General features: G+C 41.2%; 1 long non-coding RNA gene across 1 annotated transcript; it reads right to left on the bottom strand.

Annotated features, from left to right (window-relative positions):
- Window positions 1–6,736: 6,736 nt before the first annotated feature.
- Window positions 6,737–9,162, bottom strand: LOC121573075. Its single transcript, XR_006001958.1, has 4 exons — window positions 9,082–9,162; window positions 8,786–8,911; window positions 7,255–7,340; window positions 6,737–6,894 (listed from the first exon to the last, which is right to left on the bottom strand). It is a non-coding gene; the product is annotated as an uncharacterized LOC121573075 (long non-coding RNA).
- Between the last annotated feature and the right edge of the window lie 5,379 nt (window positions 9,163–14,541).

Raw genomic sequence — 14,541 nt, forward strand, 5'->3', positions numbered from 1 at the left:
CATAAGTCATTACATTTTAATGTCACTAGGAATGACAACAAGAGTTGGAGCACAATCTTCATCAGATCCTGAACTATCCCATTTTTCCCGAACTGTCCTGGCTTTTACCATGCAGAGGTAATCAATGGGACCTGTTGTTAGTATTAGGAGCACCACACCCTCTGTGCCAATAGTAGTGGGCACTGGGCATTCCAGTAGGCAAGTTATGTGGCAGGGCATTCACGGTATAATCAAGTCTTGATGCCACATTTCCTTGCCAGCATAATGTCTGTATTGGTGATGTCAGGATATTACTGTATAGGTTATATTTTCTAGATTTGTCTTATCGTCATAGTGTGTCACTTGTCGGATTTGTTTATAAGTTACATGAGTGACTCAATTACTTATTCATTACCACTAATGTATTTGTGTCTGCATACCTTCATATGTGGATTTTACCTTTTGCCATAGACAATTGACAGACAACTTTTGTCATATTGGCCCAAATGCAAAGACATTGACTTATCCTCTTGATGGTATTATTAGAATAGGTTGACTCTGTTGGCTAAAGAAGCCTTGCACGGATGCAAGGGTGTATGGTTCTATCAGTATGTACATATACAGTGGGGGAAAAAAGTATTTAGTCAGCCACCAATTGTGCAAGTTCTCCCACTTAAAAAGATGAGAGAGGCCTGTAATTTTCATCATAGGTACACGTCAACTATGACAGACAAATAGAGAAAAAGAAATCCAGAAAATCACATTGTAGGATTTTTAATGAATTTATTTGCAAATTATGGTGGAAAATAAGTATTTGGTCACCTACAAACAAGCAAGATTTCTGGCTCTCACAGACCTGTAACTTCTTCTTTAAGAGGCTCCTCTGTCCTCCACTCGTTACCTGTATTAATGGCACCTGTTTGAACTTGTTATCAGTATAAAAGACACCTGTCCACAACCTCAAACAGTCACACTCCAAACTCCACTATGGCCAAGACCAAAGAGCTGTCAAAGGACACCAGAAACAAAATTGTAGACCTGCACCAGGCTGGGAAGACTGAATCTGCAATAGGTAAGCAGCTTGGTTTGAAGAAATCAACTGTGGGAGCAATTATTAGGAAATGGAAGACATACAAGACCACTGATAATCTCCCTCGATCTGGGGCTCCACGCAAGATCTCACCCCGTGGGGTCAAAATGATCACAAGAACGGTGAGCAAAAATCCCAGAACCACATGGGGGGACCTAGTGAATGACCTGCAGAGAGCTGGGACCAAAGTAACAAAGCCTACCATCAGTAACACACTACGCCGCCAGGGACTCAAATCCTGCAGTGGCAGACTTGTCCCCCCTGCTTAAGCCAGTACCTGTCCAGGCCCGTCTGAAGTTTGCTAGAGTGCATTTGGATGATCCAGAAGAGGATTGGGAGAATGTCATATGGTCAGATGAAACCAAAATAGAACTTTTTGGTAAAAACTCAACTCGTCGTGTTTGGAGGACAAAGAATGCTGAGTTGCATCCAAAGAACACCATCCCTACTGTGAAGCATGGGGGTGGAAACATCATGCTTTGGGGCTGTTTTTCTGCAAAGGGACCAGGACGACTGATCCGTGTAAAGGAAAGAATGAATGGGGCCATTCATTGAGTGAAAACCTCCTTCCATCAGCAAGGGCATTGAAGATGAAACGTGGCTGGGTCTTTCAGCATGACAATGATCCCAAACACACCGCCCGGGCAACGAAGGAGTGGCTTCGTAAGAAGCATTTCAAGGTCCTGGAGTGGCCTTGCCAGTCTCCAGATCTCAACCCCATAGAAAATCTTTGGAGGGAGTTGAAAGTCCGTGTTGCCCAGCGACAGCCCCAAAACATCACTGCTCTAGAGGAGATCTGCATGGAGGAATGGGCCAAAATACCAGCAACATTGTGTGAAAACCTTGTGAAGACTTACAGAAAACGTTTGACCTGTGTCATTGCCAACAAAGGGTATATAACAAAGTATTGAGAAACTTTTGTTATTGACCAAATACTTATTTTCCACCATAATTTGCAAATAAATTCATTAAAAATCCTACAATGTGATTTTCTGGATTTTTTTTCTTCTCATTTTGTCTGTCATAGTTGTGTACCTATGATGAAAATTACAGGCTTCTCTCATCTTTTTAAGTGGGAGAACTTGCACAATTGGTGGCTGACTAAATACTTTTTTTCCCCACTGTACATGCTTGAATAATGTTTGGTTACACTGTTAGCTTAAGATTGCATTCTGTCTTCGCCCTTTTGGTCTTTTTGGTTGATTGCTTTTTAAGCCCAGCCAACCGATAAATCATATAGTCTCTGAGGTCATAATCAAACAATGACCTCAATGTGTCAACAATAAGAACTGATCTTATTTGTTTTGGTTGAAAGTTTCTCTCTGATTGATTATCTTCCTGCTTAACAGTATTAGTAACAGCAACCACTGTGATGTTTTCCTGGAAAAATACACAATGCATCTGTAGAAAGACATACCTAATACAGACTACATAGGTAGGGGATATTGAGAGGAAGGGACATACAGTGCATATGGAAAGTATAGAAATGTATGCACAATTATTAAAAATAAAAAACAGAAATACATTATTTACGTAAGTATTCAGACCCTTTGCTGTGAGACTCGAAATTGAGCTCAGGTGCATCTTGTTTCCATTGATCATCCTTGAGATGTTTCTACAACTTGATTGGAGTCGACCTGGGGTAAATTCATTTGATTGAACATGATTTGGAAAGGCACACACCTGTCTATAGAAGTTCCCACAGTTGACAGTGCATGTCAGAGCAAAAACCAAGCCATGAGGTGGAAGGAATTGTCTGTAGAGCTCCGAGACAGGATTGTGTAGAGGCACAGATCTGGGGAATGGTACCAAAACATTTCTGCAGCATTGAAGGTCCCCAATAACACAGTGGCCTCCATCATTCTTAAATGGAAGAAGTTTGGAACCACCTAGACTCTTCCTAGAGCTGGCCGCCCGGCCAAACTAAGCAATCGGGGGAGAAGGGCCTTGGTCAGGGAGGTGACCAAGAACCCGATGGTCACTCTGACAGAGCTCCAGAGTTCCTCTGTGTGGATGGGAGAACCTTCCAGAAGGACAACCACCTCTGCAGCACTCCACCAATCAGGCCTTTATGGTAGAGTGGCCAGACGGAAGCCACACCTCAGTAAAAGGCACATGACAGCCCGCTTGGAGTTTGCCAAAAGGCATCTAAAGGACTCAGACCATGAGAAACAAGATTCTCTGGTCTGATGAAACCAAGATTGAACTCTTTGGCCTAAATGCCAAACGTCACGTCTGGAGGAAACCTGGCACCATCCCTACGGTGAAGCATGGTGGTGGCAGAATCATGCTGTGGGGATGTTTTTCAGCGGCAGGGACTGGGAGACTAGTCATGATCGAGGGAAATATGAAATTACAGAGCTCCTTGATGAAAACCTGCTCCAGAGCACTCAGGACCTCAGACTGGGGCGAAGGTTCCCCTTCCAACAGGACAACGACCCTAAGCACACAGCCAAGACAACGCAGGAGTGGCTTCGGTACAAGTCTCTGAATGTCCTTGAGTGGCCAAGCCAGAGCACGGACTTGAACCCGATCAAAGATCTCTAGAGAGACCTGAAAATAGCTGTGCAGCGACGCTCCCCATCCAACCTGACAGAGATTGAGACGATCTGCAGAGAACAATGGGTGAAACTCCCCAAATGCAGGTGTGCCAAGCTTGTAGCATCATACCCAAGAAGACTCGAGGCTGTAATCACTGCCAAAGGTGCTTCAACAAAGTAAAGGGTCTGAATACTTATGTAAATGTGATATTTCATTTTTTTTTTTTTTTATACATTTGCAAAAATTTATAAACCTGTTTTTGCTTTGTCATTTTGGGGTATTGTGTGTAGATTGATGAGGAAAACATACAATTTAATCCATTTTAGAATAAGGCTGTAACGTAACAATGTGGAGAAAGTCAAGGGGTCTGAATTCTTTCCGAATGCACTGTACACCTCATTCATTTTTGGATAAGAATGCTGTTTGTACTGCACACCTTGAAAAATGTAAGTCTTCAATTCTCAATGTCACTTGGTAGCTGGTTATCATGAATGTTATGTATCTGTAACCAGGACATCCATACATATACTGTATGTCAACTTTTTATGTTAAACCCAGCCCATTAGCCCAAATATCAGAAAAAGGTGTTGCCTTTTTAATACACACTGAATCGCATATAACATGGACAAAGTTTGAGTAATTCTTACTTTTATGGAGTCTGACTCATTTCTTAATTGAATACAATACCTTATTCTTTATCAGACCGTCACACCCAGCCTAACTGTAAAGCACGTTGTCTAGATATCTATTTACTTGCTCCTTTCACACAAAGAATAAAAGAAAGAAAAGCCAGGGGATGAGGGCATGCTTAGATACAAACAGAGGCATGTCTGTTCTGTCCTAGCTTCAGTTCTCCTGATGAACAGAATCATCCAACTCTTTTACAAACCAAACCAATTCTGCCCATAAAAATCTAACAAACTTTATTTATTATTTACAAATATTTATTCAAACAATTTTGATACAATGCATGGTCACTTCAAATGTTTACAGATAGTTGAATCTCACAGATGTAATTAATAATGGTGGATTTATTTAATCAGATTGTCAAATATACATAACATTGGTGTTTTACTCATTGGGTTGGGTTTGTGGAATAGTTTACTTTTTGGCATGCTAGCATCCTATCTCTAAAATGTTTTATCCAGCAGTAGAATGAGGGAATTAGATCCAGATCTCTCAGCCCAAGTCAAAAGGTTTGATTTACTGTCTTTGAAAACAATTAACTTCTTGTTAACTGTACCTGATTGGGTATTATCCTTAGGTGCACCCCTACTCATTCTTCTTAAATGTTAATTGCAGGATACATACAGTGCCTTGCAAAAGTATTCACCCCCCTTGGCGTTTTTCCTATTTTGTTGCATTACAACCTGTAATTTAAATGGATTTTTATTTGGATTTCATGTAATGGACATACACAAAATAGTCCAAATTGGTGAAGTGAAATGAAAAAAATAACTTGTTTAAAGAAATTCTAAAAAATAAATAATGGAAAAGTGGTGTGTGCATATGTATTCACCCCCTTTGCTATGAAGCCCCTAAACAAGATCTGGTGCAACCAATTACCTTCAAAAGTCACATAATTAGTTAAATAAAGTCCACCTGTGTGCAATCTAAGTGTCACATGACCTGTCACATGATCTCAGTATATATACACCTGTTCTGAAAGGCCCCAGAGTCTGCAACACCACTAAGCAAGGGGCACCACTAAGCAAGCGGCACCATGAAGAATAGTTATGCACGCTCAAGTTGTCTGTTTTTTAAATCTTATTTCTTGTTTGTTTCACAATAAAAAATATTTTCACAAAAAATAAATATTTTGCATCTTCAAAGTGGTAGGCATGTTGTGTAAATCAAATGATACAACCCCCCAAAAAATCAATTTTAATTCCAGGTTGTAAGGAAACAAAATAGGAAAAATGCCAAGGGGGGTGAATACTTTCGCAAGCCACTGTATGTTGAACCCATTTACTGATCTCAGATCAGCTTTCTTTTGTACAAAGGTTAAGCTTGCCTTTAGCAAAGACTGAAAAATACAACTAAACCCAATACCGCAATGAAGCCAAAATGGCCAGCCTGGCCTCAGAGCCATTCGAAACATACTTTACGTACTTCTGGCACCTCAAGACATATGATACTTACCAATGGCTAAGTTACTTTAGACAGAAACGAAAGTTGGGAGGTTGGTGGGGGAGGAGTAACATATCATACTCATGGATGTGTCGCTGTTTTACGTACAGAATAATACGAAATGCTCTGAGACCAGGTTGGGGAAGATGGGTGGGCGTAATCTGCAACCGTCTAGCAATCCAAAAATTGCGTGTTGTAGTTCCATCGGGAACAGCTGTAGAGTTTTAGAGAACCCTTCCCCTAACCCTTATTCTAAATTTAATCAAATTCACCTAACCTGCTATGTAAATTCACCTAACCTTTGTCGTTTTAGTTCTAATTGTTTAGGTAAATGATCCTAACCTTTTTCGTTAGTTCCTCTAAACCAATGTAAATTCTCCCGTAACTCGGTTACAGCACAACATGCAACCTGGTCTCAAAGAAAGTCGTATAATACTATACGTCTTTCAATTCGTTAACCGTTTACTACCAGCTAAGGTGTATTATACTATACAACCTATAACTCATATGATATGGTACGACCGCTATTCCATTCCTAATGTAACCTAACATAATGTAATATATCATACTAAATAAGGTGTCACAGATGTACATTCATAATAATACGAATTGCCCTGAGACCACATTGCAGCGGCTGACTAACATTGACCCAAAACAAATAGTCCCAATGCCTAGATGCTGCTTGTAGATCAAGCTGTCTAGCAGGCTAGTTGGAGTTTCCACCATATTGCACCAAGGGTTAGAGCTACTTTATAGAGTATATAATATGAAGATGTGTACTGTAAAAACCAGTGGTGGCTGCTGAGGGGAGAATGGCTCATAATAATTGCTGGAATGGAGTCAATGGAATGGTATCAACCACATGGAAACCACGTGTTTGATGTGTTTGATACCATTCCATTGACTCCATTCCAGCCATTATTATGAGCCGTCCTCCCCTCAGCAGCCTCCACTGGTAAAAAAAACATTAGGAATAAAATAACATTAGGACAAAATAAATGCAGGTTGAAATTACAATCAGTGAGCCAACGCCATGATCTTCATTCAGATACTTCAGAGATAATTGGACCATTGTACAGAATTGTCATTGCTCCCATGCGTATTACTTCTAAAAGCCATTTCAGATGGTCTTCCTACCCAATTGACTGGAGCTTCTGGAGGAAAGAGAAGTAGGGAAGGGAAAAAAACAACCAATTGTAAAAATAGCTAATTACTTCAACAATGAAAGATATACAGTATCTTCAACATTACCGGTAGATGAGTGATGTGTTTTCTTAGAAAGTTACTTCAATCTTTTTGGTCAATATGTATGTTGACACATCTCTACACACCTATATCTACAATAATCAGTAGTCTACCTATTCAAATCTCCCCCTGATGTATGGAATGAAAGAAAGCATTCAGGGGAGATTGTCTCCTGGAATTGAAAACATGAAACTACACTTCCACTTTTGTCTACTTGACAGTACCACTGAAGTACATAAATATACAAAAGAGTGTGTCACCAACTGTACCTGTGTGTCAGAACCTCTTAGTTGTTAGCTCACTTGTTCACCACATACATCCCTGGTCGGTTTTTCAATGGTTCATCCATTTCGTCCTGTATCAGAGAAAGTATCAGCTCATCAAAGGTGTAAAACTGTCTGTAAAGATTATACAGCACACAATATAATTTATCAGGCAACACTTAATTTTGCAGTCTGTTTTTGACCTGTTGTATAGAAATGCAATGTTTGCATATCTTGCAGATGTTCATCTGTTCTAAAGCCTTAGTTAACTAAGCCTGAAAGACATCCACTCTCCTTGATTGCAACAATAAATCAAACCAGTGATTAATCAATTAAAAGGGCTTTGGGAGGAGAAGGTTGTGTAAAGAGAACAGAGTGGTTGTGGATTACAATGTGTCTGTTTGCTGCTCTGTTGCCATAGAGACAGGTGACAGAGGGGCACTCTTTTCATTATGTGATAGTCAGTCTCTGAGCAAATGTTGGCAGACTAGTATGGAACGACCATGCTCAATAAATTGATCAAGGAGAGTTGGAGGCTCTGAACAAATAGTCCTCCAATGTCTTCCACTGTTCCCTTTACAAAACAACGTAACAAACATGTTCAAAGCACTGCTAGCAGCAACACAGAATTTAAAAAGAGATATATGTAAATGTAACACAATTATATGAAGTGCATAAACACAAATACACAACAATATAAACAGTAGATTGAATATAAGCAATATAAGCTTACTCAAACTGTACATTTCCAAAACTAAACAAATATCTATGACGTTACATATCAACGCTAGAAAAAACCTGAGTAGATTCCCTCCTCACTTCACTACCTCTCAGGTGTGTGTGTGCTTGAGGTGTGCACTGCAGTGTGACGAACATGCAAGTCTCATTAGGACAGTCAATGGTCTCTTTGTTTGGTGTTAAGGGAGAGATCTCTCTCTGTCGTTGGTAGATCCCATGGCATTTGTACTTAGCATCCCTTTCATAGCTCAATCGAGAATATATATATTTTTATGTCCACAATAAACACTGCCTTTTTTCAGTCAAATAAAGGTGTGGCCAGTCATTCAAAGTGACATTGATGAGTAACATGCCCCATACAGGAAGGTCCTTGGATGATAACTCTGGTGTCATCCCTCATATGTACCCAAGGCAGGATTAAAGCTATAAATGTACAGCTCACGGATGATTGCGTTTAATTGGTTGTCTGGTCTACCAAGAACATCTGCTTATGTGGGGGTTTGATTTCGGAGATAAGCAACTTGGTGCATCAATGAATATAGGTGGCTTGGGGGGAGGAGTATGGCTTGGGACCCTTCTCTCGAAGCTACAGGGGTAGTTAGGCTGAGAGGGTAGAGGGGAAGGCTAGTGTTTCCCACGCCTCAGGTTTCCCTTGTCAAACCCGGAAGGGCACAAAGAGATGTCTATCTAACACTGAGGCAGAGCGGGCAGTCTTAGTAACCATAGCCAACCTGCTGGATACAGAATCTGAGCCTGTGTGTGTGTCTATCTGGCCTCTCTACTAAGACATAGGACTTACATTAGGCTTGCCGTTGGGCACGTCGAAGCGGCTGTGTGTGTAGTACATTTGGATGTCTGCCCCGTGGTTGATCTGGTAATATGGGCTGAAGCTTCCGTATCTCTGCCTACAGCACAACCACACTAGCTGAAGGTCAAGAAAATACAAGAATCATAGTACTTTTAAAATGGCCTCCTTAGCATGACATACTGTAACTGTTATAGCAGGGTTGTGACTGTTTCTGAGAAAATGGAGGTCTACAATGCATTTAGGGAGAAACAGTGTGCATGCGTGTGTCCGTGTGTGTTTGTACTCACCAGCAGTATTAGGAGAATAAGGAGGATTAACAAGATCAGGGCAGCCAGTACCAATAGAGCGATCCCCCATCCTGGGACCCCCATCTCCGCCCCCAGCAACTACAGCTGCAGCATTCTCGGTGGTCTTATGTGTCGCCTCCGTATTCTCTGTGGTCTTATGACTGGTCGTTTGTCCCGTGGCAGCCTGATGCGTGCTTGTTGCTCTCTCAGTAGGGGCAACTTGGGGGTTAGATTGGCCCGAGGTAGTTGTTGATAGAGAGGTTTTATGAAAGACAGTCGTGCTACTGGCCTGGGGAGGATTTTTAGGGGTAATAGGGGTGGTTCTATTGCTAATTGTATTGTTATAGTCTCCAGGAATAGGGGTGGTTATGTTGCTAATTGTTATGTTATGGTCCCCAGGAATAGGGGTGGTTATGTTGCTAATTGTATTGTTATGGACTCCAGGAATAGGAGTGGTTATGTTGCTAATTGTATTGTTATGTTCTCCAGGAATAGGAGTGGTTATGCTGCTAATTGTATTGTTATGGTCTCCAGGAATAGGAGTGGTTATGCTGCTAATTGTATTGTTATGGTCAGGACTAGTGGTGGTGGTTGTAAGGATATGACTACTTGTGATACTAATTGTTGCAAGACTGGTGATGTTGCCAGAAGAAGTCATTGCTGTAGATGTAGTTGTATCCCCGACCCTTCCTGAACGGCTAGCCGTACTAACTAAGGCAGCTGTAGTAGTCGTCGCTGCAGATGGTGGTGAGGAAGTTACGGTTGCTGTGGTACGTGCTACAAGAGGTAGTGTGGCTTTTATTGGAAGTTGATCTGAGGGATAAAGAACATATTTGTGATTCCTGCTTTATTTGACTAATAACAGTTTCTTAAGCTATTTACAATACAGGTTATTTGTAACATACAAATGAATCAGGTTGCTACACAACAGAAGTAGAGAAGGTTGCCATCTTCTTTACCTTCAGTATAGGCGAGGTCCAGGTCAAGGGTTTTGGATTTATTTGATCGGATATGAGTGGAAAATAGATCTTTAACCAAACTTGCATTGATCATTAATGTAGTCCCAAACATTAATGTAGAGTTTGCAATGACAGATCCATTACTGCAAGAGTGGGAGCAGTAGTCAAAAATAATGCTAACGCATAATTGTCAATATCCTTAAGAATGCTATTTTTTTTAATGGCTGCATTTTAAATTCAACATTAGAGCTGACCTGAAGATTATATCAGATACACCCATATATTTGTCATGGTCTGGCAAAGGGCTGTAGACGTCATCCATCTGAAAAAGAAAGACACAGCAATCAGAGGAGCACTTTAGTATTATCCTACAGGCCTACAAAGCATGGCTTCACACCTTTACTTGTTTGAATATTGAGGATATTGTAACAGGTTGTAAGGGAGGTGTCTATAGTATCCTTGTCTATGGTGTAGTGGAGTGGGTCAACTGGAGTGTGAGCTAGTGGTGATGGCTCGGTTTTGTTGTTTACTGTTAAAATAGTTCTCACTTCTAGGTGTTGGAGAGCTGATGATGTTGGTGACATAGAAATAGAATGAATAGAACATGCTTGGGAACATCTAACCCTGGCAATTTGACTGGTAAACTCATACGTACACTCGCAATGGTTGCCTGGTATAGATGCGGTAAAGAGGTCAATAGAACTTGACCAAAACAATGGAAATGACATGGAAATGTGTTGGGGAAAGATGCTGTGGGGGAAAGATCCTGAAGCTCACCAGCAAAATGTGCCTACATATAGGCAATTTTTTATGTGTGTATTATGCTTGTATAGATGTCAACCCCAATACATTTTCATGTCATCATCACCAATCAACTGCATTACATTACTTTGACTACCACCACCGATTGTATGCTAGCTATGCTACCGGTTTATACGAACGGGAGTTAGCACTTACTGTAGCAGTCACTTCTTCTAAGCCTGAATGTGACTACTTCTAAATGTTATGCAGCGAAAACCAAATGTATAAAAATCAGACTTTAGTAACCACATTGTGGGCCTGTTACAATACATCAATCAGGACGTATTTGACGAATATCCACTTTGTTAGATCATATTTGTTGAATGTGCGCCCATTCTATTAAGTATCTCCAGGACAAAGAGTTATTTTGGGGGTATAGACTGAATGATTAGTTGAAGATCTATGGACTGACTTGAGCAGTAAAAACCCACAGACTCTTACCATCTGCTCCACCTGTTTCCTCAGCTGTTTGTACTCCTTAGAGTTTTGATTATTGAGTGACTCAGTGTAAATCCAGTTGGTGATTCTGACGCATAAGTAGTAGGCGGACAGCGGAGCTGCGGTGGTCTTATCACTGCTGCTGGGTGTTGCCCTCCGTAAATGGGTAACAGGCACAACATCAGCAAAGAAAAGGAGTGCTGTACGGGAGAAGAGGAAACAAGCCGAAATTCGGAAATGAGCAGAAATACTGATACACACCCATCTAATGAATTACTGCCATTACCCTTAGAGACTGACTGATTGAAGTGCCAATTACAGCCAATAAAGGTATCCTTGTACTGTGGAAATGATTATCTGTAGACAGACACTTTGAGTTGAAAGGGGGGTCACCATCTGTGATCTCTGTAGTACCCAGACAAAACAATAATCTTCAATCACTACAATAATGCATTATTTAGACTAATTTCTTCCAAAACAACGTTTTCAAATGTGTTTTCTCAGTGCAGGAAATAAGTTGTTTTGTCTTATGCCAGGGTTTTGTCTTATCCTAATATTTGATTGAGTGAGGTCGATTGTAAATCCATAATACTATTCTGCTACTACACTACATAACCCTGAAGACATTTTTATACATTATGACACACTATGACATATTATGACAGATTATGATAGATGTTTTGCTATCTTGAGCAAAACACCAGATTTAAAAAATCTTCTCAATGGGGGTTTTAACTCCAGTATATTGGCATCACTTGAGTCACCTGAGGAAGCAACTTAAAGTTTAAAAAATATAATAGGCCAAAATGTCCTCAAGAAGGCTCCAGAGCAGCCGGGGACAAGATAATCATGAAAAAGTGGTATTCTGGTTGTGTGCTGATAAGGTTTGACTCTCCGTAAACCACAAAGTATGATTTACTTAGATACAGGTATCTGACTAAAATAAAGGAAACCCCAACATAAAGTGTCTTAATAGGGCGTTGGGCCACCACGAGCCAGAACAGCTTCAATGCACCTTGGCATAGATTCTCCAAGTGTCTATAACTCTAATGGAGTGATGCGACACCATTCTCAGTTTACAATCATAGCCTGAATAAAAGCAGGCTTCAGGTAATGCATGAGAAGCCATCATTTTTCAGACCTGTTTACCATATGTTTAGGGGTCCTGTTGATTGTCACATTAACAATTGAACCCCCATCTGACCCCCACATCTAAGAAGTGTAGGTTACAGTACAACACAGTCCAATGCATCCCATACAACAGTGGTTCCAAACCTTTTTCGGTTACCGTATCACCAACAGAATTTTGCTCTGCCCAGAGTACCCCTGAAGGAAGGAAGGAAGGAAGGAAGGCAGGCAGGCAGGCAGGCAGGCAGGCAGGCAGGCAGGCAGGCAGGCAGGCAGGCAGGCAGGCAGGCAGGCAGGCAGGCAGGCAGGCAGGCAGGCAGGCAGGCAGGCAGGCAGGCAGGCAGGCAGGCAGGCAGGCAGGCAGGCAGGCAGGCAGGCAGGCAGGCAGGCAGGCAGGCAGGCAGGCAGGCAGGCAGGCAGACAGGCAGACAGGCAGACAGGCAGACAGGCAGACAGACAGACAGACAGACAGACAGACAGACAGACAGACAGACAGACAGACAGACAGACAGACAGACAGACAGACGTTTTCTGTCATACCTGAAACAGCCAAAGTAAGAATAATCCCACATTTGATTGGTATTTTCTCCATGATGTATCCAACAGGTAGACTAACGTTTTTAAAAGAAAAGCCAAATACACACAGTGGAAGTTAGCCTGGTTGCTTACTTGATGAGAAACTATTTCTGTCTGAAAGAAAAAGTTATTTTATCACCCAGTTAACTGTGCAGGTAGGACAGGTGTATGGCGGGGGGCGGACCCTAGATTATATGGGTGTGCGCGCTGGAAGATAACGCAAAAATAGACATTCGTGGTGTATGACGCCACCTCGTGGCCAGAAGGATTTGCTGTCGGAGTATCAGTATCACCTTGGTGCTGTAAATCTTTGAGAAGCAAAGCACAAAAAAGGCATGAGGCAAAATCAACAGCCTGACCCAGCCACTGTTTAGTAAACTGAGGGAAACTACTCTCAAATTCATAGATGGAGCAATGGCAAGGACTGACAGCCAATGAGGTCGACATGATGTTTACAAAGACTAAAATAACAACAAAAACATAAACCAACCTTTGATTTTGATATATGATAGGATTAGTCTTGAGACAGTTGTATTAAAATTATTTATATCTTTCCAGAATGAATGGGTGTGTATCATTAATTGAAATGGCTAGTGAGCAACAGGAAACCCTTACAAAAAAAGATTGCCGTTTTGAAACTTCAGTAAAAGTGCAGTAACTGCAGTCGACTGTGGTATTTTGGATGCAGTAATTGCAGAATAACTGCAGTGTACTCAGTGGTGGAAAAAGTACCCAAACGTCATACATGAATAAAAGTAAAGATACCTTAATAGGAAATTACTCGAGTAAAAGTGAAAGTCACCCAGTAAAATACTACTTGAGTAAAAGTCTAAAAGTATTTGGTTTTAAATATACTTAAGTATCAAAAGTAAATGTAATTGCAAATTCCTTATATTAAGCAAACCAGATGGCACAATTGTTCATGTTTTTATTTATTTATGGTTAGCCAGGGGCACACTCGGACTCTCAGACATCATTCTGAAACAAAGCATTTGTGTTTAGTGAGTCGCCAGATCAGAGGAAGTAGAGATGACCAAGGATGTTCTCTTGATAAGTGCGTGTATTGGACCATTACTGTCCTGCTAAGCATTCAAAATGTAACGAGTACTTTTGGGTGTCAGGGAAAATTTATGGAGTAAAAAGTAGAAGGATTACTTTTATACTATCCCAGGTATTCCTTAAAGAGGTAGGGTTTCAAGTACCTCCGGAAGGTGGTCAGTGACTCCGCTGTCCTGGCGTCGTGAGGGAGCTTGTTCCACCATTGGGGTGCCAGAGCAGCGAACAGTTTTGACTGGGCTGATAATGCACTCTAACAGCAGTTATACTGCAGTTATACTGCACTCTGACTGCAATCTTTTTTCAGAAGGAAATCTTAGATAATAGTAATAATATGCCATTTAGCAGACGCTTTTATCCAAAGTGACATACAGTCAGTCATGTGTGAATACATTTTTGCGTATGGGTGGTCCCGGGGATCGAACCCACTACCCTGCCGTTACAAGCGCCATGCTCTACCAATTGAGCTACAGAGGACCAGATTGTGCACATCCTTCACAAC

Source organism: Coregonus clupeaformis, unplaced genomic scaffold (assembly GCF_020615455.1).
Source record: "Coregonus clupeaformis isolate EN_2021a unplaced genomic scaffold, ASM2061545v1 scaf0757, whole genome shotgun sequence".
Taxonomy (NCBI): Eukaryota; Metazoa; Chordata; class Actinopteri; order Salmoniformes; family Salmonidae; genus Coregonus; species Coregonus clupeaformis.